This window comes from Stegodyphus dumicola, chromosome 11 (genome assembly GCF_044657685.1).
Source record: "Stegodyphus dumicola isolate Sdum_Otavi_A_Nest chromosome 11, ASM4465768v1".
NCBI classification, from domain to species: domain Eukaryota; kingdom Metazoa; phylum Arthropoda; class Arachnida; order Araneae; family Eresidae; genus Stegodyphus; species Stegodyphus dumicola.
The window spans coordinates 46,587,205-46,612,239 of NC_140778.1; the positions used below are offsets into that span (position 1 = coordinate 46,587,205).

Here is a 25,035-nt window from a genome sequence, read left to right on the forward strand (position 1 = left end):
TGCAGGGCTGATTACAGCTATGAAAGCATTGAAAGGCACTAGCGACGGGCTGTCAAAAGTCCCCAGACCATACACCATATATTAAGTTGGAGCATACGACAGCCTTCAGAATGCCTACGCTAAGACAGGTGCTATATCTTCACTCCTTAACAAGCTAGCGACTGGTATACCATGAAGTGTAGCACTATTGTTCGCGAAGAATCTTGGAAAAGATGCACGTGAGGAGAAGAACATTAGCACAACTGCAGTCAGTAGTGAATTAATCTTCTTCAGATGTATGGAGCTTCATATAGCGACCAAGCATTTCACTTCCACAAACGAAAATTTGAGCACTTGCAAACTGTTTCCTTTCAATGATCTTAGAGGGACGATTGCGTAATCTCTGCTTTATCTAGATATTTAGACTTCCAGAATGGCTAGATAATCTAAATATCGGAAGATTAAAGCTGTTATCTTATTCTTGAACCGGGATGATAACGCCTCATATAATATTGCAGCGGCTGATCTATTGTCCTAGAAAACTGGATGACACCCCCCTTTCCCTGTTTAGTCTTGCCAGCGACTGCTGCTATCCTTAAAGCTCAACTCTATTGCTGAGCTACTCAGTGGCGTAAAGGGGGTGTATGATGCGCCGGTCGCAGAGGGGCGCCAAATGGTCTCCAAACAAGATTTTCATCATATCACTGTGTTTTTTTCGGGAAGGGGGGCGCCAAAAAGGTATTTTGCCCCGGGCGCCAGTTATGCTCGTCACTCTACTGGAGCTACTCAGATCTTTTGTTTGCAAAACTACAGAAGACACTGCCTCCGACGAGAAGGCATGAAAGTCCGCAAAGCGATCAAAACACCATGAGATTGTTTCGTAGTGATATCAGTGTTATAGCTAGAGACGGGCGAGGATGGACAACTGTCCCTGGGCGTAGTGTCACGGAAATGCCAAACTGACGAAGTTTTAGAATGAAACAGTTTCCATACTTAGAAAACAGAAGGGGGTATGAAATCTGCAGTTGTCTTTAGGCGCTGAAAACTATAGCAAGTCTTTAGCCATATTGGATGTCCAGTAATAGATTGCATGCATCTTAGGATGTCACCCACTGTCACCACCACCAGATGATGGGAGTCATTAGCATAGATATCGCATCATCTAAAGACGGCTCTCCAGTGGCCGAGCGGTAAAGCCGATAAACTCGGGCCGGGACTCGAATCCCGGCGAGCAGATTGGCTGCTAACTAAGCGTTTTCATGGTTTCCATATGTGTAACCTATATACAGTCCAATTTCCCTTAGAAAGTCTTTCACGAAGGCATCCCTTCTCTTAGACAGGTAGCCCTCGAATGTTTCGCCATAACTAAATAAACTGAACCCAACTCATCATCTGTAAGAGAAGATATCAGTTCTTCATATCCTGGCGTGGTTGTTTGTGGAAAACCACTACCACAGTTGGATTAGCCATTAAGGAAATTAAGCACGTGCTTAGGGCATCAGGTAAAGGCGGCGTTACAAAAAGGTGCTTAAAGATTCAAAGAAAGAGTGCAAAGACTCCACAAAAATAAAATTCTGACTGCAGATTTTAGAAGGGAATACATAGTGCAGTTAATCCAAGCCCGAGAAAGAGGGAATGATGAGAAAAAGGCGTTATACTATAGATGGGTATGTGGAGGCAGCAAAATCTTTGAAGTGCTACCGACATATAAAAGTCTAATTTGGCAATGAGCATTACTAAACCTTCAGATAGCTGCTCCCTTTGTTCGAAATGTAATCCAAACTACTGACATGATGTGTATAGTCGCACTTTGGCCTTCTTTCAAACTTCCAGACAAAGTCGTCCAGATATTGTCTATAGAACTGTCACGCCGAGACTACAAATCGATGTTGTTAAAACCAAATGTACCGTGCAGTAGCTTCCGTTCATGTTTTGAGCATACACCATGCTTTATACCCTCTCCTACACCCCATAGATGTCATGCTACGTATATGTGCATGCTGTACAATACCGGACCCTAAGTGATCACCTAATTCATCTTTTTGTTGCATCTTCTTGTTTGTACTAACGTTACATTAATTTCTCCATTTCATTCTTAATTTTTATTATTTATATAATTGCAAAACTGATCAGCTATCGTGGATGACTTCTTAAATCGCAATATTTTACAGGAGCGGAAGCACGCTGTCCACTAGGAAGGTTGGGATTTATGCTACTGACCAGGAAATTCGCCAAAATAAAATAAGATACTAAGTCACTAATTTTCTCTTTCCCTACCGCTTGGCTTCGTGTTCTAATTAGAAGCACGTTCGGCTGGCAATAGGGAAGTCCAGAATGCAAATCCTGTGGCGGTCATTCACTCATATTTTCTATTTCAAATAAATACCTAAAGGCTCAACCAACTAACCAAGTGGTTCCCAAACTAAAATGTGGTAGACGATAATTCTTCACCACCAGCAGGTGGCGATTAGGTTACCACCTCCCCAACTGCCTTTTAAATGGGGAAGAATGTACGGAATTTTCTTTTTTATCAACGCATGCTTTCATGATGTAATTAAAAGCACTTCTGGATGGCAGTCTTTTTAAGCCCAGATTTCGAATCCAGGATAGGTCATTTCTAATTTTTTTTTCTCCTAAATAAACCTAATATTATATATCACCATTCTATGGTGCTCTACACTCATCTACAGTAGCACAATCGCAAATAGAGCTACCAGTGCTTTAATATCGAGATTAGTGTTCAATAGTGCCTCTGAAATTGCAGTTTCGATGGTAATGGTTCAGAGGCACATGTTCTACTATAGTGTGGATTAGGTTAACATGCCTTTCTGGAGCTGTTTCCAAAGCAGAAGGGTGCTGATCATTCTACAGATTTAAGGCGAATGATAAGGCCTTTACCGAAGCTTATAAGTTGGGTAAATCAATGTCTACATGATATTTTTTCTGATTACATACTTTTTGTTTTGTGTCATATGGGGACAAACTGTATACTAGTTTTTATTCCTGCTTTGAATCAGACACTAATTTTTGTTTGCAGCACCACTATAGGGTTTGCAGTCATACCCTGCTACACGACACTTGAACCATTAGCATCTATGTTCACATATTGCTCAATTGATTTATTAGTTATAGTTTATGTGCATACATTTCTTTGTCATATGTGTATGTATTTTAATATGAATCTTTTGTAAAAAATAAATTAGACTTGCATATATGCATAGGCAAGCTAGTTTGCTATACGAAAAGAAAAGAAAATTAAAAACCCTGTTCCTTAGACCATATCAACTGGCTGTTTACCCAAGTCACATATATTGCTATAGCACCAGATGTGAAATTTAAATCGACCACTTCATTTGAAAGTTATAAAATGGACATCTGTATACTATGTTATCTTTTAGTACATGCTCAGCTGTTGAATTTTTATGGCAAAGGTCTTGAGGGCTATCTGCTTAAAACAAGAGATGCCCTTCTTTGAGCACTTTTTGAATGAAACTGACTTGTATTCGTATTAAACATAGGGAAAACTGTAAAAACAGAGATGTAGCTAACTCATTTGATAGAATTCAAACCTAAATTGTATCACCAGTATTCTGTGGTCTTATCTATTCGAGAACCGAAACCGGTGGAATTCTTCTAAAGCAAGATTTTGGTTTATGTTTGCATATAGATATTACTTATGCAGTAGATCATTATCAGACATATAAAAATAGTGATATCAGTGAATGAAATTAAAAAAAAATAATAATTCCATTTTGCTACAAACTTCATACACATAAAATAAGAGAAATAATGCTTTGAATTTTGCTCATCGGAAGAAGGATTAAATAATACAGCACTTTTGATGAGCGCAGTTAATTGGTGTGTATATGTATTTTAATCAGTGAGCTGTTCTAAAAGATTTTTCATGGAATGGTCAGACTTTCTTAATTTCTCAACCAGACTAGCAGCATTGTTCATCTGACATGAGATAAACTTAAATTAAGATATACATAATTTTTAAAACTGGGCACATAAATTTCTATATAATGGCTAACATCAATTATATTTTATGTTAGCCGTTATATAGAAAACTGGCTAAATAAACAGAAAATCTAAAAAATACAGCCTCCTATTCCCCAAACAAAAAAGGACAAATAATCTTAAAATGAACTCAATGATTGCAGACTATAGTAATAACAATTTATTCAAAATGAATGTAGATGCAATATTTTACTTTTAAATATGTCAAGAAACTTGTAGTGATCATCCAGCTAATTCAGTTTGCTTTTAAAAAAGTGTGCATTAAAATAAAAAAAATTTAAAAAAAAAAAAAAAAAAGCCAAGAATTTAAAGAAAAAAGAACAAGAGCTTTTCATTATTAAAAACTGTTATGACCTAGAAGAAATCTAATCATATCCTTTCCCATTACCATCCATGCACACCAATCACATAATCATCCAGCTAATTGGAGAAAAATGGTTTTAGGTAATGAATGTATTTTGCTTTTTTAATTCCCCTGATATGAAACTCAGCCAGATCAGATTCGTGAATTTAATTGTAAAATACGGGTATTGAGAAGCAACTGTCATTGGCGAAGGGCTTGGGCATATTGTAGATGACAGTAGGAATCTGCCCCATAGTTATCCCTATGGGACGGACGGATAGAGGACTAATGTCAATTTCAAAAATATGTCTCTACAATAATATTATATTAAATTAATTATGTGAGGTTTGTTTGGTGCATTATGAAAAATGAGCACTATTTATGAACAACTTAAGATACTTAACAGTAAATTATCATGACATACATCACAAAAAAGAAATGTATCTCTTTGAGTGTGCATATAGTGAGCTTGGATATATATATATATATATAAAAGTATATTTTTTTAGTATTATAATATATTACTCTTTTTCACATTTTTATGTTAAATGATAATTCTTAAATAGATAAGAATGAATGAATTTATAAAAACAATCATCTCAACCTTTATAATAAATGACACCGAAAGGTTTTCTCAAAATTTAGTACAGTTATTCCCATACATGTTGATTTGGCATCCATAGTTGTTATGGCCAAACTATTATAATGCAAATAACAGAAGGAAAAAAAAATACAAAATGCATTTTAAATGAGAACAGGCCACATCATGCCAAAATAATTTGTACTAAAATTCCAATCATAAGCAAAAATATACAAGTATAAAATAAAAAAATAAAAAAATATTGTTCTGACATCAAATACAATACTGCTTACTTTGCTCATGAGAAACAGTTTTTGACTGATTTTTGTTATGAAATACTAGAAGATATTTTCCAAGAAGGGATGCTTTAAGGCAAACTGGCTTGCATTCATATTACACGTGGAAAAATCCTGACGACGCTTATGCAGGCAGTCCATTCACCAGGATTCAAGCTATTAGTGTTCAGCTTCTCACCAGCTTGTCCACTGGCACACAACAGCCTCTTGTAATATATTATCTGCAGACATGAAATCCTTCTGTATTTATATGAAAAGAAAAAGTTATACATTCAATATTAATTACAAAACACATTTTCATACATGCCTACTGACAAATTAATATAAGTAATCCTCAACTCATGATGAGTATTGTTCCAATAGTTCCATCATAAGTTCATACTGATGTAACTCAGGGTTTTAATAAAATTATACCTTGGTATGTTTGATTATATTGTTATGAATAGGGCTTCTGTTTCACATGAAAATAGTTTAAGGAGGTATAAACTTATGTGACATTTATAAACAACTTATTTGCATACATTCACATGAATTTTATAAAATTAATACATATACATCCCTTTCATTAGTTGATAAGAACAAAAATATATACAAAATTCTTTTAATTAAATTAATGGATAAGTAACTGTTACTTATTTGAAAGAATTATTGTAAAATACAACTTAGTGAAAAATTATTATTCAGGTATGATCAGAATCCTATAAAAACAATGCATGTATGCATAAGCTGTTTATATTTTTCTGTAAAATAAACATTTGTTCTGGACAACTGCATACTTTTATTTCAAGATGCTTTTTTAGTTAGGACTACCTAATATACACTAATGTTTGTAAAAATCACAACCATGAAGGAATTATGCACTTTGAACCAAACTTACATGAAATGTAAAATGAGTTAAGACATACAAATGATTAGAATTACAAAGGGATTATGCATGCATGAAATGAAAACTGGCAGTTGTAAAAGACTGTAAAGTTGTGCTGAAATCTGTTTATCATCCTCCGTCTGCAGTGAACATTTAATTTGTGCTCAGTATGCCTCGTCAACAGCAGAGGATGCCATACCAACAAGTTTGAACGAGGCCACATCGTCTGTATGCAAGAGGTTGGACTTTCATATCAAACAATCACAGCCCGCACGCAGCACAATGCCACAAAAGTGATGCATGTTTGAAGAAATGGACAGCGAGAACCAAACAAGGTGAAATCCTGGCAATGGGGCACACAACAGCACAGGACGACAAACACCTCATCTGCATGGTTGTAATGGATTGTAGAGCATCCTCTCGTATGTTAGTACAACATTGGAGCACGGTTACAAGTGTTCGTCGCTGTCTGCTGCAACATGAACTGCATGCAAGGGTTCCTCTACGCAGGATTGCCCTGTCGCTGAGTAACATATGCCTCCGACTTCAGTGAGCACTGCAACTCAGTGCGTGGCGTGCTCTGTGGCAACAAGTTGCTTTCTCCAACAAATCTTGCTACAATCTGGAGTATAATGATGACAGAGTATGCATTATTTGATGCATTCCAGGCATTATATTTTAGGGAGAAAAAAAAATGACTGTGCACAAGCCTTCTTTAAGGTACAACAGATTTTGCATCTTCCCCAGATATGTTGCTCAATCAGTATGCCTAGGATTTCATCGGTCAGCGACTCGCACGTACAGCTAGTGGGGCACACACTGAAACTGAACTTTCACATCAAGTCAAAGCCATTCCCCAGGATTACATTCAGAACCTATACGATTCAATGCCACGATGTGTACAGGCTCTCGCTCAGCATGACAGAAACACAAAGTACTGATTTTCCAACTTTGGTTTTTTTTGTTTGTAAATGTGATCGTTTACTTGTATCACTATCGGTAATATGCGGAATAAATTTCATTCATTTCCAACAATTCCTTCATGGTGTTGCATTTTTCACAACCATTAGTGTGTCTACAGCTTCCAGTGCCTGTTCAGCATCCTCTCGTAGGTTACTGAAGATAAATGACTAACTGAAGACAATTTTTAATCTCTATTGAAATGCCCGTAATGATTCATTGCTAAACACAGAATCTTAAATAACACTTGTCACTCCTAGCAATGCCTCATTCTGCCTCTAGTCCATCATCAGAAAACTCAATCAACCTGCTGTGGAGGAAGCTCCACGTTTATAAAATCATTGCCATCGTCTTCAAAGGCAGAATTACAGAGGTTCTGGGAATCTCATATTATCTTTAAATTCTTTCAAAGCTTTTCTCAACCGTTTTGTTGTACAATGCAATCATAAAATGCTTGTTGAAATTCTACTCAGTATCAACTGTAATCTCCAAATGCGGCTTTATGAATTTGTGTCCATCATGTATACAAATTACACTGACCAAAAAAAAAAAAAAAAAAAGCATTATCTAATTTTTAAAATTACATTATCTTTTGGCTATGCCGAACTGGATGACGAAAGGGGCAATTCTCAGAACCCGCACATTTCCAGGAAACCCATGTAGCTAGGTTACAATTTTCACTTACTACAAAGACAACGCCAAACAATAATCGATTATCGCTCAGATTGGGACCACATGATCCTTCAGAAGCAGAACTTTCATCTGATTGGTTCATTTCTACCCGGGACAGATTTTCAGCTGAGACATTTTTGCCGAGGTTTGAAGAAATATCACATAGCCACTATATTGTTTCTGTAGCTTCGTGGGATTCTTTTTTTTCTAAGAATCCTCCTATTTAAACCAGTGCTACCAAAAACTTGTTTCTCAGCAAAGTCCCGTCTAGCAGGGACTGTTGCTAGAAGTAAATAACTGCTTTAATCAACACTCACTAATAATATAGTAAAATCACAATGACCAAAATTAGCCTCAATCCACTAAGTCTAATCCGTTTTCAAAACACGTTTCGCTTTTGTGATAAGAGGAGAGTGGAATGTGGAAATGAACATGAGCTCAGCATAAGAGCGTATAGGTAGTGATCACTTTAGGTTTTCTACAAATGACATTCAGTGGATGAGTTGAATGTTGCCTTTTTTTCCCCTCAGAGATAGCTAGATGGTGTTACTAGGTGGCTTAAAGTACAGTCAAAAGTCTTTAATCTGGAATGATCTATAATCCGGACCTCAAAGCTACAAACTTTCTGCACGTGCTTAAACGCATGCACATATGCGTTTAATGTATAATGGACGGTATAAGCTAAGCTAAAATTATCTATTTCAGTTAATGTTGCAGATCGCGTTGTTCCTTAATCTTCTAATTGGATCCGGCTTATTATTTTTTGCAGACTGTTAGAGCAATTTTATAAAAAGTAAGCTTGAACTTTCGATTATGTCAAAAAGAGTTTCCGATTCTGGAGATATCAAAGGATTTACAAGCGAAAGCATATTTTGATGTCCATCAAACAAAAAGTGGAATTGCTTCAAAAAATGAATAAAGGCATATCCTTTGTTTCTCTAACCATTCCGAAATCTGTTTATCAATTTCGCGCTGCTCTGCGGGAGAAGGGGGTACGTTGCAGCACACAATGAACTGGAAGTTGATCTGTCAGCACTCTCCTCATCTTCAGGGCAGATGTTTTTATTTTATTCGGCTTATAATTCCTCACTAAATGCAGTATTTCATCTCGATGTACTCCGTCTTTGATATGATTTAAATCAAATTCATCATTATAAATATCACGAATACACATGAAATAGTTTTCTGGTTGCAATTTTCTAATTTCAACTAGCGTAATGTAAGCTTTACACATGCGCACGTTGAAAGAAAAGTTCAATAAAGTAAACAAATAAATATTAAACTTTTTTTTTGTAAATTTTGATACCCTTTAGATCATAATTGCTCTTTATTTCATATTTTTAATTTTATAATTTCTGCATGCCATCTTAAAAGATTTAAACTGATGAGCTATAATACAAAAAAACCGATAATCTGAAATCGCCGAAGAGTCTAAATTAAAGACTTTTGACAGTTTATGATAACCAAATGGACACCACAGCATTTAATGGGTTAATATATGACATAATTACACAGATTGGAATTTGCTAGCAAGTTTGCCCTTGAAACAGAAAAGAAAATTAAAAATCTTGCTCCAGAGGACATTCCAGCTGGCAACTTTATGAAATTTATATACTACTGTTACGAAATAATTTGATCCAGTTTTGTGAAATTAACAAAATATATGGCATTAATGAACTATACAATCATCTGATGCATATTTTAACTTTGAATGTCAAAACAGAATAGGGACTTTTTTTTTTGGCAGTGTGGCTGATTCTTACCTTTAGTCATAAAGATGATTATTATGATGCATGTTGCTTTATCGAAGACCTGCCAATGATGGATTGCTATATTCCCCTTCCCCCGCCACTTTACAGTGCTGAAATTTATTAAAAATATTTCCCTCATTTTCCACTTTTTTCAATACATTATTAGAATGAGCTTTCCTATAGTTTAAAATGTATTTGTTGATGTGGTAATCATTGTCTTACTTACAAAGACAAAATCCCATAAATACATACAAAGGTTACATTGAACCTTTCTTCTTGTAATTTATTGGCCCACCAGCGGCCGAGCGGTAAAGTCGCTGAACGCTGGTAGTTCGGTCCGAGGTTCGAATCCCGCGAACGGGCTGGCTGTATGGGCGTTTTCGTGGTTTTCCCCATGTGTAACGTGTATACGAGCCAGTTTCCCTTAGAAAGCCCTCCACGAAAGGCATCCCTCCTCTTAGGCAGATAGCCCTAGTGTGCTTTGCCATAATTAAATACACCACACCATCTTGTAATTTATTACCTTAATGCCAACTTAACACAAGTACTGTTGAAACACAGTGAAGCAAACACAAACTGACATTCATTCTATGATTTCAGCTGCATACTCAACTTCTCGCCTACGACTCTGCAGTTGTGAAATTCTAAGATGTTTCTTCAAGTAAAAAATTGGTCGATGTGTACATGGATACCGAGGATGTGTAATTCTTAAAAATTCGCCAAGCAGTGGGTGATTCTTCATTGTTTTTCTTGAAGTCCTGTTTTAGATATTTTTGCATGTTTACAGAATTAATTCAAATTTGTAACTGGCAATATGATGAGTTAGCGATTTTCTAAAACACACGAAAACAATCGATTTGGGAATTTTTTTAAAACTCACCAATCTGGACCGTAATATCTAGTTTTACCATATTGTTGTTGTGAAAAGACATGTTTGAAGATGAGTACAAGTTTAACAATTTAAAAATACTGTAATCCTAAAAACAAATCATATGGACCATGGCAGACAAAAAAATAAGAAAGGCACTGCAAAAGCATTATGGTTAGACATGGCCAGAATCTCATAAAAAATAGCAACTTCGATGTTAATGTTTCTGGTTAAGTAGAAGCAACATTAAAACTGGTTTGCAGTAAATGCTGCCAAATGAACACATAACTGAAATATTTGCTGATATTAAGAAAAATATTAATTTGTTCAGCTAGACATTTAGCACCAATGCTCATCCAATAACAACAACAAAATTACAAATTTGTTCACAGAATGTAATAAGAAATTTGTGTAAATGAGTACGTAAGCAACAACAACAACAACAACAACAACAACAACAAAAAAAAAAAAAAAAAAAAAAAAAAAAGGCACATCAATATCACTGCCACATCATAAAATTACGTTTGCATAAGAAAATAGAGTTATGCGCACAGCATTGAAAGAATACCTTTGAAGTACACCATATTCATTTCTTACCCTGAATCGAGCAGAACCATGTAATTATTTAATCTGCAACTACATTCTGAAATTTAATAATACACACAAATTATATACATTTAATACACAGAATTATTTTTGATTTTGTAAATATTTAATTAACTTTGAATACAAAATTATTTATGAATTGTATATAGTTTATTGGTTTGTGTGTGCAGTTAAAAGGAAGAAAAAAAATTCGTGTCGTTTATGTACTTATTCACCCATTTTTCTTTAAATACTGCGAAATGTAATATATTCTTGTATTTCTGTGTTCTTTTGAACAAATATACTCATTTTTTCATGTTCTCTTTGATATCGTATTAATAGTAATGTTAAATATCTGGCTGAGCAAATATTTTGGTTATCTGCGCTCAACTTTCCTGACGTTATTGGAAATCAGCTTTAATAATGCATCTAGTTGAACATGCTTAGCCAGAAACATTAACATATTAACTTCAGCCGAGCTAGAGTGTGTAATATTAATACCAAAAGCCTAACATTCTATGTACACTTATTGTAAGCAATTTTAGTATTATTCTGTTATTTGTAGCGAAATTAAAAATTGCAGCAAGAAGCAGTAGCTTTTGCTGTGATGGTTGTTTTGTTATTCAGCCCAGTTAATGTTCTCTTGCCTGTATGTAGCGTGGTGTGGGTGTGATGTGGCTATTCTCATTCTTGATTGTAAGGTAAAATTAAAATTTATAATCCATTATTTGCTTAAATGAATAGGTTTTCAATTGTAATTATTTATGTTAATTCATTTTTTTAAAGCAAACTGGTAAATGCGATTTGGCGATCTTTTTTCCCTGAATTTATGCATGTATAGGTTAGTAAAAACTATATTTGTAATTATTTAATTTCAGTACAAAATGTGTATTAAATGTATATAATTTGTGTGTATTATTAAATTTCAAAATGTAGTTGCAGATTAAATAATTACATGGTTCTGCTCGATTCAGGGTAAGAAATGAATATGGTGTACTTCAAAGGTATTCTTTCAATGCAGTGCGCATAACTCTGTTTTCTTATTCAAACGTAATTGTATGGTGTGGCAGTGATATTGATGTGCCTTTTGTTGTTGTTGTTGCTTATGTACTTATTTACACAAATTTCTTATTACATTGTAGGGTTTATATTTATTTTAACTAACATTTATTTTAAGTTTAAACTATCTTTCCTGTCAAGCCTTACTTTCCCCTGGAACTGCCAATGCCAGAATATGTAAATTTGAGTAGAACGCGCAAGCATTCAAATTATCAGCGGAAGTAGTATGATTTAAATAAAAGGAAACAAGTTCGGTGAGAGAGAGTTATTCTTACTTCGCGAGCGCGGAGGTAGAAATCGAGAATTAAAGAACCCCGCGTTGCGGCCTATGTGCTTGGCGGGAAGTAGTTGCAATTGTTCCAGTGAGCTTCAAGTCTGCTGAATTAGCTGCGGCTTTTGTAAAACGCGGTGAGTTAGCTATTTTAGAGAGCCTCGTAGTTAGAATATTGTCTTTATTTTCTTTTCAGGTTATTATTTTTATTTTGACTGCCTAGTTGGCACCGTTTGTAAGCGTCAAGAGGACGCAATTGTAATTTAGTACGTTGAATAAAAAGGGACTTAAACCCTTTATAAGACTCTGTGGTTTATACAAGCTTTCACAGTCACCTCTTGGTTGCGTGCTAGTTAGAGGCGCGCAACGTTATATTGGCGCCCGAACACTTATCGAACTGAAATGGCCGAAAATTGGATGGAAGCCGCTGGACAACACCAAGAAATGACAACGCAGTTAGAAGGATTTGGATACCTGGTCCAGACTTTGAGAGCATCAATCAAGCCAAACGTCTATTTCGACGGAAAAAATTCGGTGTCCGTATTTTTAGAAGGTATAGAAAACCACTTTCAGCTCTATCCTGTGCCTGAAAGACAAAAAGTTGCTATCGCCACATCAGCACTAAGAGGACAGGCCGCGCTATGGTGGAAAAATATAGGCAAATTTCTTCTAGGTGAATTTGGAAGCCCGACGTATACATTTGAAAACTTCAAAAAATCGTTAGTAAAGGCCTTCTCCATAGTGAAAGATCGCGCACGGCTGGAAGCCGAGCTATATAGTTTCTATCAACGGGATACAGCACAATTGACGGACTTTATTTTACGAAAAATCAAACTAACGGATATGTTGTATGGGAAAAAACCCGATGCGGAGATAATTGAAATAATATTACCAAGATTGTTACCCGCTGTCCAAGACTACTTTGAAATTAGAAACCCAACCACATTGCAGGAACTTTTCGAATTGGCGGTGAAATTTCAAAATCGCAGAATAGCGGAAAGAGCGAGAGGGGAAACATATTCTCAAAGTACCAGAAGGAAGGAGGAAACCAGAAATGGAAATCGCTCATATGGGGGAAAGAACTATCAAGCTAACGCATCGAAACTCGAAGGTCAAGGCCCAAAAAGAAAATTTGAAAATAAGCATCCGCGTACCCAGAAGACACAGATTGAAAGGAAAGCTTTAAACGACTAGAGGGGCCTGTGAAAGGGAGGGTCCAGACCCCGGAAGTTTTAGAAAAACCCTCAAATAGACATCTAAATACAGTCATCGTAAAAAACTCACAGCTACCAATTATACAAGTCCTGGTTGGCGATGTACCAGTAGAAGCCCTCATCGATACAGGAGCAGAAGGAAATTTCATGAGTGAAAAGTTCTTCAAAAAGAATTTTTATAGGATACGACTCTTTAAAACCAGAAATACGGAAATTATAGCGGCGCAAGGAAAAACATGTCACTGCATCGGGAAGTATCATTAAACATACAGGTAAAAGAGGAAAATCTCAAAGTATTAATTTTTGTGGTGAAACACCTCCAACACTCTCTTATTTTAGGTATGGATTTTTTAAGGGCCGCGAGGGCCAAATTAAATTTTCAAGATAGTTCCGTGGTGCTGGAGATGGACCAGAGGGTGGTGGAACCGGTGGAGACACCTGAATTGGACCTTAGCCATTTGAATGACCAGGAAAGTAAAGCAATACAGCAAGTGGTGAGTAATTTTTCTCATTTGTTTTCAGAAAAGCCGGGAAACTGTCAGATTGTAACTCACAAGATTCAATTAAATGCCGAAAAACCTTGTAGGACTAAACCTTACCGCTATGACAAACAAAAAGACGTAATCATCGAAGAACATATTCAGGAGATGTTAAAGAATAAAATAATAACGCCCATAAATAGTGAATACGCGAGTCCAGTCGTACTATGTAGGAAAAAGAACGAGTTTCCTCCTTCGGATAAAAGGGCTTGGAGGTTTGCTATCGATTATAGAAAACTAAATAGCATAACTGAATTCCCAGTTTACCCTTTGCCGGTTATAGACGAGATCATTAGACAGATCAAATCGACGAGATATATGTCTACTTTGGACTTAACGTCTGGCTACTATCAAATAGCTATGAGACCCGAAGATATACATAAAACCGCGTTTATAACAAAATCGGGCACTTATGCATTTTTTACGCATGCCTTTTGGGTTGTGTGGGGCCCCGTCAACATTCCAGAGAGCTATGGACATTGTTCTAAAGCCTGTCCTAGGAAAATCAACTTTAATTTATCTAGATGATATAATTATAACGAGTAGTACGTTGGAACAACACATTAGTGATCTCGAACAAGTTTTTAAATTATTAAAAGAGGCCGGTCTTACAATTAACGCCTCAAAATGCAAGTTCGCAACTAAAGAACTTAAATATCTCGGTTATAAAATTTCGCAAAAGGGTATAGAAACGCAAGATTCAAAAATAAAAGCTATTAAGAATTTCCCACCGCCCAACACCGCCAAGAAACTTTCGTCTTTCCTTGGACTATGTTCTTACTATCGATCTTTCATAAAAGATTTCGCTAATATTGTTGAACCACTCTTAGTAATCAAAAGAAAAAAGAGTAAATTTACGTGGACAGCGGAAGCTAACACGGCTTTTGAAAGATTAAAAGAAGCGCTTATTAATGCCCCTGTTTTAAAATTCCCTGAGGGGGACGAAAACCTGGAAATTGCGGCAGATGCATCAGACTATGCGGTGGGTGCGGTTCTTATGCAAAATAACCATCCGCTGGCATTTTTTAGTAAAACATTGAATCAAACACAAAGGAATTATACAGCTACAGAAAGAGAAACATTAGCCGTATTAATGGCTGTACACAAATTTCGAGTTTATTTCGGCAAATCGCCAGTAACTGTCTTTTCGGATCATGCGGCTGTTGGTAGACTTTACTCGGGAAAAAACCTAACGCCCAGGTTAATAAGATGGGCTTTAAAACTCCAAGAATATAATATCACAATAAAATATAAACCGGGTAAGGAAAACAATGTAGCTGACGCACTTTCTCGTATAAAACTGGACGAGGAAGGTAATGAACTTAAATGCGCTGTGTTGACTTCAAAAATTTTAGATTCTAGAGATACGGTTATTACTGAACTGAAAGCTGATCCTGAATTTGGAAATATCTATGCTTATTTGAAAGACCCCGAAGGCTTTGAGCATACAGATATCGATGCGATAAGAAATAGAGCAAAAAACTATGAAATAATAGATAATTTATTATTCTATACGAAAACAACGAACGAAAATCTTGAGTATAAGCCAGTCATCCCAGCCTCGCTTCGATTAAGCATTTTGAGGGAGTTGCACGAAAAAAAAAAACAGCGGGCCACCTCGGGGTCAGAAAGACTTTAAAAAGGGTACGCGAGGCGGTATATTTCCCGCAATTATACAAAATAGTAACGGCGTATGTCAGGTCCTGCAATCAATGTCAGTTAATAAATGATATTAATTACAGCCCGGCCGGGTACTTAAATAGCATTCGCGCTACATTTCCGAATGAAATTTTAGGCATAGATCTCCTTGGTCCCTTCCCCCAGAGCGAGTTAAATAAAAATCGTTTTCTTTTAGTAATAGTAGATCATATTTCAAAATGGATAGAAATTGTTCCACTTAAACGCGCGTCAGCCAAAACAGTCGCAGATGCATTCTTACACAGATACATTTTAAAATACGGTGCACCGATAAAAGTCATTAGCGATAACGGAAAACAATTCATTAGTCAAATATTTGAAAACATATGCAATGGACTTGATATACGCCATATCAAAATGGTTCCGTATAGACCACAGGCTAACATAGCAGAAAGAGTTAATAAAAACATTGTAAAAATAATTCGCAGTTACGTTAGCACACATCACAAGCGCTGGGATGGCTACATAAATGAATTAGCTTATGCTTTAAGAACGGCACATCATGATACTACGGGAAAAACTCCAGCAGAATTATTTTTAGGCAGAAAGTTAATTACGCCTTTAGATAAATTATTCTTTGTGCAACAAAGAGAGCAGGAATTCAAACAAAAGGACGTGCAAAAACTAATTGATCAGGCGCTTAAAACCTCGGATACGGCAAGAAATAGGCAGAAAATTTATTACGATAAAAAACGCCGTGAAGCAGATTTTAAAGTTGGTGATAAAGTATTGAAACGGAAATTTTCTTTATCAAGTGCCCCAGACAATTTTATGGCAAAGCTAGCTCCAAAGTTTGAAGGCCCCTATGTAATTCAGGAAATCAAAGGAGTAGTTTTATATCTTAAAAACGAGAGAGGGGAAATCTGTAAAGCAAGTCCCGACCAGGTGAAAAAATACTATAATCCCAATGATTTTGAAATCCTTAAAAGTTTCTTGCAGGACTCAAGTCTAAACGAAATAGAAGGGCCAGAGACTGCAACAACTATTTCACCACTCAAGAAACGGAGAACTGAAGAGAGACCTAGCACTTCTACAACCCGGACGTCGGTATCAAAAAGAAAAAATGATTATCAAACTCCGGCGTTTAAGAAAAACAAAAGTACAGATGAACCGGGTAAAGAAACCGTGGTAAAAAGAAAAACACCACCTACAAAGGATGGCAGGAGGAATTACACATCAAGAAGAACGCGCACACGGCCACAGAGTCAGGTGCCAGCAAAGCCGCCGTTCCGGAAACTGAAACGCCAACAGGAAGCACAGAAGTACGAGGAACAGAAGAAATTCAAGGACTCCAGACCGGAGGACGTCAAGACCAGCCGTCCCAGGCAGAAACGCAAAAGCCAACAACCAGACGATTACTCCGTCAAGAGGCCAGCATGTAGAGGACGCAAAAGAAAGATCAACGGGGACGACAATTGGAGATCAACAAGGAGAAGATTGACATCCATGACACCTCTAACTTGGGATCAATTTTGTCAAAAACGGATGACGGAGTTTCAAGCATCGAAAACTCAAAGATAAGTTAAAACCTTCTATAAATATTTTTCTCTTTTGTTCCGAAATGTTATGCATAAGTACGAAGTTCTATGTTTTGACGAAAGTCAATATGTCTCGGTTGAGACTTAGTTTTGTTTTACTTTATTTAGCTAAGGCAAAAGTATTATTTTCTTTAAGTGTAAAAGCTAAAAACAAGCATTTTCTGTTGGTCGAAAGACTAATTCTGTTATGTTAAAGCCAAAATTTGGCCGGAGATAAAAATAACTTCGTATTCTTGTATGTACTAATAAGAATTTTAGTTTCAGTGCCGCCAGCTTGGCTAAGGATGAGTAAAGTAAAAATTTATTTTCTCTTATTCATTTTATGGTAAATTGTAAAAAGCATATGTATTAAACTTTTGTAAATGTATGTAAATACTTGCATGTTATGTAAAAGTAGAATTTAGTCTAGAAGCATAAAATTGTAGATGCTAAAAGTGAATGCTTAAAAGCAATGAAGTCAAAATTTAAGTATTAAACTGTAAAGTCATGCTTTAGAGCGAAAGCCTGCATGTTTAAAAGATGAATGAGGGGGAAGTTAGAATGAATGTGTTTTGTAGGGTTCTCCACCTACATTTGAATTTTTAAGAATATTAAAGTAGCTCATTGAGTTGTAGAATGTCGAGTAAGGTGTGTCTATTTGGTTGTTGAATTCTAACAAATCATGGTGGTTAGGGGAAGTGTTGTAAGACTAAAACACGAATATTCCCGTTTGACACCACACACGGTGGAGAGCCAGGGTAAAGTTAAATTAATGCTTGAAAAATTGAATGAATGTGAAGTAAGCAATAACTAAGAAAAACGAAACGTTAAAAACAAAAATTTATTGTGTCAAGAAAGTGTAAATTATAATGTATGTAGAAAGATACTGATACTTATTCCTTCCAGATGCTGGAAGGAAAGACCAAGATTGATTGATGAAGTCCAGGAAAAGTTGCTGTAAGAAGAAACCTTTGTAAAGAGTAACAGAATTTTAATTGTTACATAAGATTATTTTTGTGTAAACGAGGCTTTCGCCAGTTAGTTCAGAATTAGATAAACTTACAACAGGTCGTTTGTAGGACCTGCTTCCAAGTTTTCCAAATTCTGGCAGCGGCAAATGTAGGGTTTATATTTATTTTAACTAACATTTATTTTAAGTTTAAACTATCTTTCCTGTCAATCCTTACTTTCCCCTGGAACTGCCAATGCCAGAATATGTAAATTTGAGTAGAACGCGCAAGCATTCAAATTATCAGCGGAAGTAGTATGATTTAAATAGAAGGAAAAAAGTTCGGTGAGAGAGAGTTATTCTTACTTAGCGAGCGCGGAGGTAGTTATAGAGATTTGAAAAACCCCGCGTTGCGGCCTATGTGCTTGGCGGGAAGTAGTTGCAATTGTTCCAGTGAGCTTCAAGTCTGCTGAATTAGCAGCCGTATTGTAAAACGCGGTGAGTTAGTTATTTGAGAGAGCCTCGTAGTTAGAATATTGTCTTTAATTTCTTTTCAGGTTTTTATTTTTATTTTGACTGCCGAGTTGGCACCGTTTGTAAGCGTCAAGAGAACGCAATTGTAAATTAGTACGTTGAATAAAAAGGGACTTAAACCCTTTATAAGACTCTGTGGTTTATACAAGCTTTCACAGTCACCTCTTGGTTGCGTGCTAGTTAGAGGCGCGCAACGTTATAATTTTATCAAATCCTAGTTGATTTCTCATCTAAACTACAACAGTGCTTAATCTTAAATATTGAAAATTATTTCTTGCAAATTTTAATTTTTATGAAAATTGTTAAAAAATATATAGATGTATTTATCATACCAGCAAATTAGAGTTAATGGCAATCGTATGGACACTGAACAGGTTAAGAGAATTCTTAATGGACATAAGATTTACAATATAGAAGCATTTTACTACAAGAGAAAAATTATTTCTAATGTGTCAGCTAAGTAATTTGACAATTGTAGCGTTTAAATATTAATTACATTGGCAAAATGACAATTTTATGTGCTAACTCTCTTGCAAGAAATGTATCTCATTTTAAAAGTATGAAAATATTTTAAGACTTGTTAGTCCAAAGGGATTTCAGTCCCGAAGGACTATTGCTTTCGTTTTGGCATTTTGCGTCGGACTCATAAACGTCGGTTCACTTTTCAAACTGTTGCCACAAAATGTTAGAGTCCTGCATTATATTTGAAGAAATTAAATAATGAAAAATCTGCATAAATGATTGTCTATTTCTCGCATTGTGATAAAACAATGGTACATAGAGCCATCGAATTTTGAATGACGAAATCCTACTGCGAATATGGGCATCTGAAATCCCAAATTTGGAATTTGTTTTATTATAGATTTTATATTTTGTAAAACTTTAACGAATTTTTGATTTACAAACTCAATGCTTTAAAAGCGAGAAATGGCAACGTTATATATATATAAAAAAATACTTTTATCTCCAGCTCGCGAGACTGTGTATATCGGAAATTCTAAAGATATGCTTAATTTAACATTATTTTGCGATATTGCTCTTGAACTGAATTTTATGGTTTAAGTGCAAAGAACATTATATTTAATAAATAAAGGTAACACTCAAAACGTTAAAAAAAAACACCCCTTTGGACGTAATTTAAAATCTGAAAAATTTCAGATTATTTTAGTCCAAAGGGATTTGAATCCCGAAGGACTATTAGTTTCGGTTTGGCATTTTGCGTCGGACGGATAAATGTCGGTTCACTTTTCAAACTGTTGCCATAAAATGTTAGAGTCCTGCATTATATTTGAAGAAATTAAATAATGAAAATCTGCGTAAATGTATGTATATTTCTCACATTGTCATAAAATAACGGTGCATAGAGTCATCGAATTTTGAATAACGTAATCCTCCAACGAATATGAGCATGTGGAAGACCAAATTTGAAATTTGAAATTTGTTTTATGATCGATTTCCTATTTTTTAAAACTTTGACGAATTTTTGATTAACAAACTCAAGGATTTCAAAGCGAGCAATGGCAACGTTGTGCAGAAAAAACATTTTTATCTCCAGCGCGTGAGTCTCTGTATCGGAAATTCTAAAGATATGCTCGTTTTAAAACTATTTTGCGACATTGCTGTTGCACTGGATCTTATCATTTAAGTGCGAGGAACATGATATTTAATAAAGAAAGGTAACACACAAAATGTCAAAAAACGCCCCTTTGGACGTAATTTAAAATCTGAAACATTTCAGATTTTTTTTTTATTTTTATTTATTTATTTATTTATTTTTTAGTATTTTTTCCCCGATTATTATACAGCAAGGATTATATACACCATAAGTTTGGCATATTGTTGCTATTTTAGATTATGTGCTATTAATATGCACTACGCACTTACAAGAAATAACTACCTTGAAATTTAAAGTTTGAAAATTGTGGCAACTACTTTAATTAATAGTGTCAAGCTGATAGGATTTAGTTATTATAGTCATATAATTCGGGAATAACATATTTCAGAATATTAAAAATATTTATAAATCCTAAATATTTATTTTTAATATTTAGAGATTGAGTGGGCTTACTACTAAATATACAGTTCAGATATAATTTCATTTTTTCTTTCAAATTATTGAGGTCACATAAGAGATTTTTGAAGAATGAACAAAAAAAAAAAAAAAAAAAAAAAAAAAAAAAAAATTGAGTACCATATATATTTTTGTTTTCATGCACTGTATTCATGTGATAAATCTGTATTTATTTTGGAAAGTTTAGAATGAGAATTAAGGGGGTGCAGGTTGGTGGCATTTAAATTTCTCTTCACTTTGTGTTTCAAAATTTGAAAGAGATAAGAATAAAAGCATATTTTAGAGTACTTGGAGAGTGGTTTCAATTATTTGTGTGCCCTATTCTGCAGAAAATAAGTTTTCAGTTCGTTTAAATTGTACTTTAGAAACCTGACTTGGCATGAAAAGCGGAAAGACAGTTGATGTGCAGCTGAAGAATTTGCACCCCTCTTGTTCGCCAAGAACGGTTTAGTTTGGTTTATTTAATTACGCAAAGCCTCAAGGAATATCAGTAGGTAGAACACAGCGGTTTTGGGCCATGTGGCGCTGTTACTGTGTGGCACACACGGGCGGAAGGAATTTACTGAGTGGCTCAGGGGAACGTGTCGCTGCTAGGTTATCAACGACATGGCTCAACTCTAGACATGACGTATCCTGTCAGACACATGTTTCATCCTGTTTGTGTTGTAATCATGTTCCATGTACACGTTTATCTATTGACGCAGAACTCAACCTGCTCTGATGTCATACGGCAGTTTTCAGATAACCGGCCCTTGGCGATTTGTTGACATCTCGGAAGAGTGCGTGTGCGCCAGATTATGGTAACCCTGACAAGCGTTACAAACCTGCAACCCACTCAGGAAATTTTCCTGAAGGACGAAAAGGGATTTTTTCTGTTTACATAGATTTAGGAAACGTTACGGCAAGACAAAATAGAAGTTGGAAAATCGCAAATCATAATTAGTTCATATTTTCGCAAATCGTTATCGGGTGTTAATCATAATTAGTTCATAATTTCGCAAATCGTTATTAACACCCGATAACGCTTTATTCCCGATAATGCTAAAAATAAAGCTCTATTCTGTTTACGGAACGTTCACGGTAAGACAAAATGAAAGTTGGAAAATCGCAAATCCTAATTAGTTCATGTTTTCGCAAATCGTTATCGGGAGTTCATTTCAATTGAAAAAAATAAAGCTGTATTCTATTTATTCTACGTTTCCCAGTCTATTTATTTCTACCTTTTGTAAAATAAGGTAGTTGCATGAACCCCCCCCAAAAAAAAAATCGCAAATCATAATTAGTTCATATTTTCGTAAATCGTTATCGGGAGTTAATTGCAATTGAAAAAATAAAGCTCTATTATATTTATTTCTACCTTTTGTAAAATAAAATAGCTACATCAGATGCTAAATTTATGTAGGGAAGAAGGACCAGAAAGGTAAAATACAACTTTTAATTTAAGTTCAATGCTCCTAAAATATATTAGAATATATACAGGTGACACTTGTATATTAAAATGGCCACCATAACAAAATAAGCTGAATGAATTGCCAATTTTGTAACATGTAACTTTTAAATATTGCAAGGCTCTGTCTGCTTTAATAAGGCTGCTTATTTTATTTCACACATTTATACCTGTAGTTAATTTGTATTTGAAATTGTGAATAATTCTTAAAATGCTGGTGAACAAAACCTGTGTCTATACATAAGAATTAGCTTTAATAAAATAAGTAGCAGCCAAGTCTAATAATTTATGCTAATTGCTCTAAAAACACCTATACTTTTCTTCAAAACAGCACTTGAGTTATTAATTGTGTTAACAATGTAGTTGTTCTACATTTTTATGCACAGTGCTGTTACTTTCATTCTTTGGTTCAAAAAAGTGAATGGAATTATACATTCTGAAAATTAGTTCACAGCAATAATTAATCTTTTACTTGTATACAATTAAATTTTCATAATTTAAATTTAAATTATGCGAAGGAGAAAATTTGATAAATTCTTATAAAATGTATAATTTTTTTAAACAAGTGCATTTTTAGAACTTTCATTAGTTGCACCTATCACATAACTTCAGAAATATAACTGTATTATAGTTTAGTACTTAAATATTAGCTTGTTAAAGTTAAAAAGTAGTACTTAATATTAACTGAAATAAAGCTGATATAAAAGTTTAGTACTTAAATATTAGCTGAAATGCAAAAGAACAACAAAATTTTAAATTTAACCTCATTAATATTTTTATTCATTTCAGTTTTATCATTAAACATGTTTATTGCTTCTGTATCATGCCAAATAGACTGGCTACATGGATATTTTCATAATTTTCTCTATGTATGATATGAATTTATGCTTTCAAAAAGCTAACCTAGTATTATCAGTCACTTCCTAATTGAAATGCATTCAAAAACCTAACCTAGCATTATAAGTCACTTTAAAGTCCCAGTACTCGGTTAATTTAGCATTTGTAGCATCAGTGTTTTTATACTATACTACAAGTGTTATTAATATTTCAATCTAGTGCTGCATTTTAATAACTTTAACATTTATTTTGTTCAATAAATAAATGAACTAAAAATATAAATTAATTTATTACAATTCTATTTTGTAATTATTATGCAAATTGTTTCATGTTTATAATTTTTAATGCTTCCAGCTGATTTAGTGAGCAGAAACAGCAGACTAGTATATATGGAGGAGCTGTCAGCTAAGTTATGCAACAAAATTATTCATCCTGCGGTCAGCATCATTCTAGTAGTGTCATTAAGCTGTAATCACCCAAGGTCAACAACTCCAGGGCAAATGGCTGAACCAAGCAAACCAAGCAACATTCTAAAAAGAAACATTAAACAAAATAAAAACTTAATACCTAAATCTTGATAAATCAGACAATTAAGCCATAAAACCTGCATACCAATTCTTCAGTTGCTAGATGGCAATACACTGACTTATAGTGTCCTTCAATGAAATCATTTTAAAGCAAGCTTATCAGATGATAAGCAAAAGTATGGTAATGATTGCATTGCTGGATAGCTCCTACAGTAAGCCAACTGTAATGTCTCACAGTGCTGTTACTATTAAAATTCTAGCTTATGTGTTATTACTTCATTTTCATATGGAAAGCCTTCATACGAAATTGATAGCATATAGTTCAATTTATATATGCTCTGTGAAAGTAATTGCCATTGAATCTAGAATTAATGCATCATGATTCATGATGAAATGCGATTTGAGACAAAATTTCTTAAATTAGAAAATACCAAAACAGATAAATAGGAAATGAAAGATGAAATTTATGTATTTTATACTGAAATGAAGATTTCGGTAAAGTGGCTGTATGCAAAGTTTGATAGATTTTTTTTTTTCGTGCTAAAATGATGTGCTGTGAAAATTTTATTTTTATTAATATTTATAATTTTTTTCCACGGTGTCTATGTTTAAGCTATTTTCGATTTTTTTTTCTCTTTTTATTATTAAAAAATGTCTTCTTTGTCATCATTACATTCAAATCCATCTCATAACCATTTTAAAATGAAGGAAATTTCTTTCTTTTTAATAGTTTAAGAATATTTTCACAAAATATAATTACAGAAGAAGTGAACTGATACATTTATAATTATATGTCTATATATAAAAAAGAATTTTTCAAAAAGATCCTTTATTTAATAGTAGAGACATTTAATATGAGCTATGTAATATTAGTTGAAATATTTGTCAAAAGAATATTTAATCAAACTATATTTATTATGTTTTAAGAAAAAATCACTGTAATTTTAAAAGTTGTTGAATTTAAAAGGAAGGGGGGGGTACTGCTGTTATTTCAAAACTCTAATAAAATAATTCTTTATTCCTGTCTGTTAGTGTATGAGAAAGAAATAATCATCTGTTTATTTTTTGTAATGGTAGGAAAATTATCTGTGTATTTAATATAAAATTGTATGCATGTAAATAAATTTTTTAATTTATTATTTTAATTGTGTTATCTTCAATTTTTATTCATTAAATTATATATATATATATTTAAAATTCAGCTAAATATTATTAACAAGGACTTTAATTGTTGATAAGTATTTTATATTTCATCCTCCCAAAAAATTTAATTTCCCTTTTGTGGTAGTTTTTCATACAGCTCTCATTTCCTGTTCAATAGTAAATAGTGCATACTTATAATTTTATAAAAGATGCTTCCCTACCCTGGAAATAAAAAGGGACACAGATACCTTCTTAATTTAAAATTCATATATAAGAACAACATGAAAATTAAGATTAGTCAATCGAACGA

At 34.3% G+C, this 25,035-nt stretch overlaps 1 protein-coding gene across 1 annotated transcript in view; it reads left to right on the forward strand.

The window, feature by feature from the left end:
* The window catches only part of LOC118203771 (protein FRA10AC1 homolog), a 46,684-nt gene extending 21,957 nt beyond the window's left edge, over positions 1 to 24,727 (forward strand). Inside the window, exon 2 of the mRNA XM_085826644.1 lies at positions 23,410 to 24,727. The gene's annotated coding sequence lies outside the window, so the exon portion shown is untranslated. The remainder of the gene's footprint in view (positions 1 to 23,409) is intronic.
* The last annotated feature ends 308 nt before the right edge of the window (positions 24,728 to 25,035 follow it).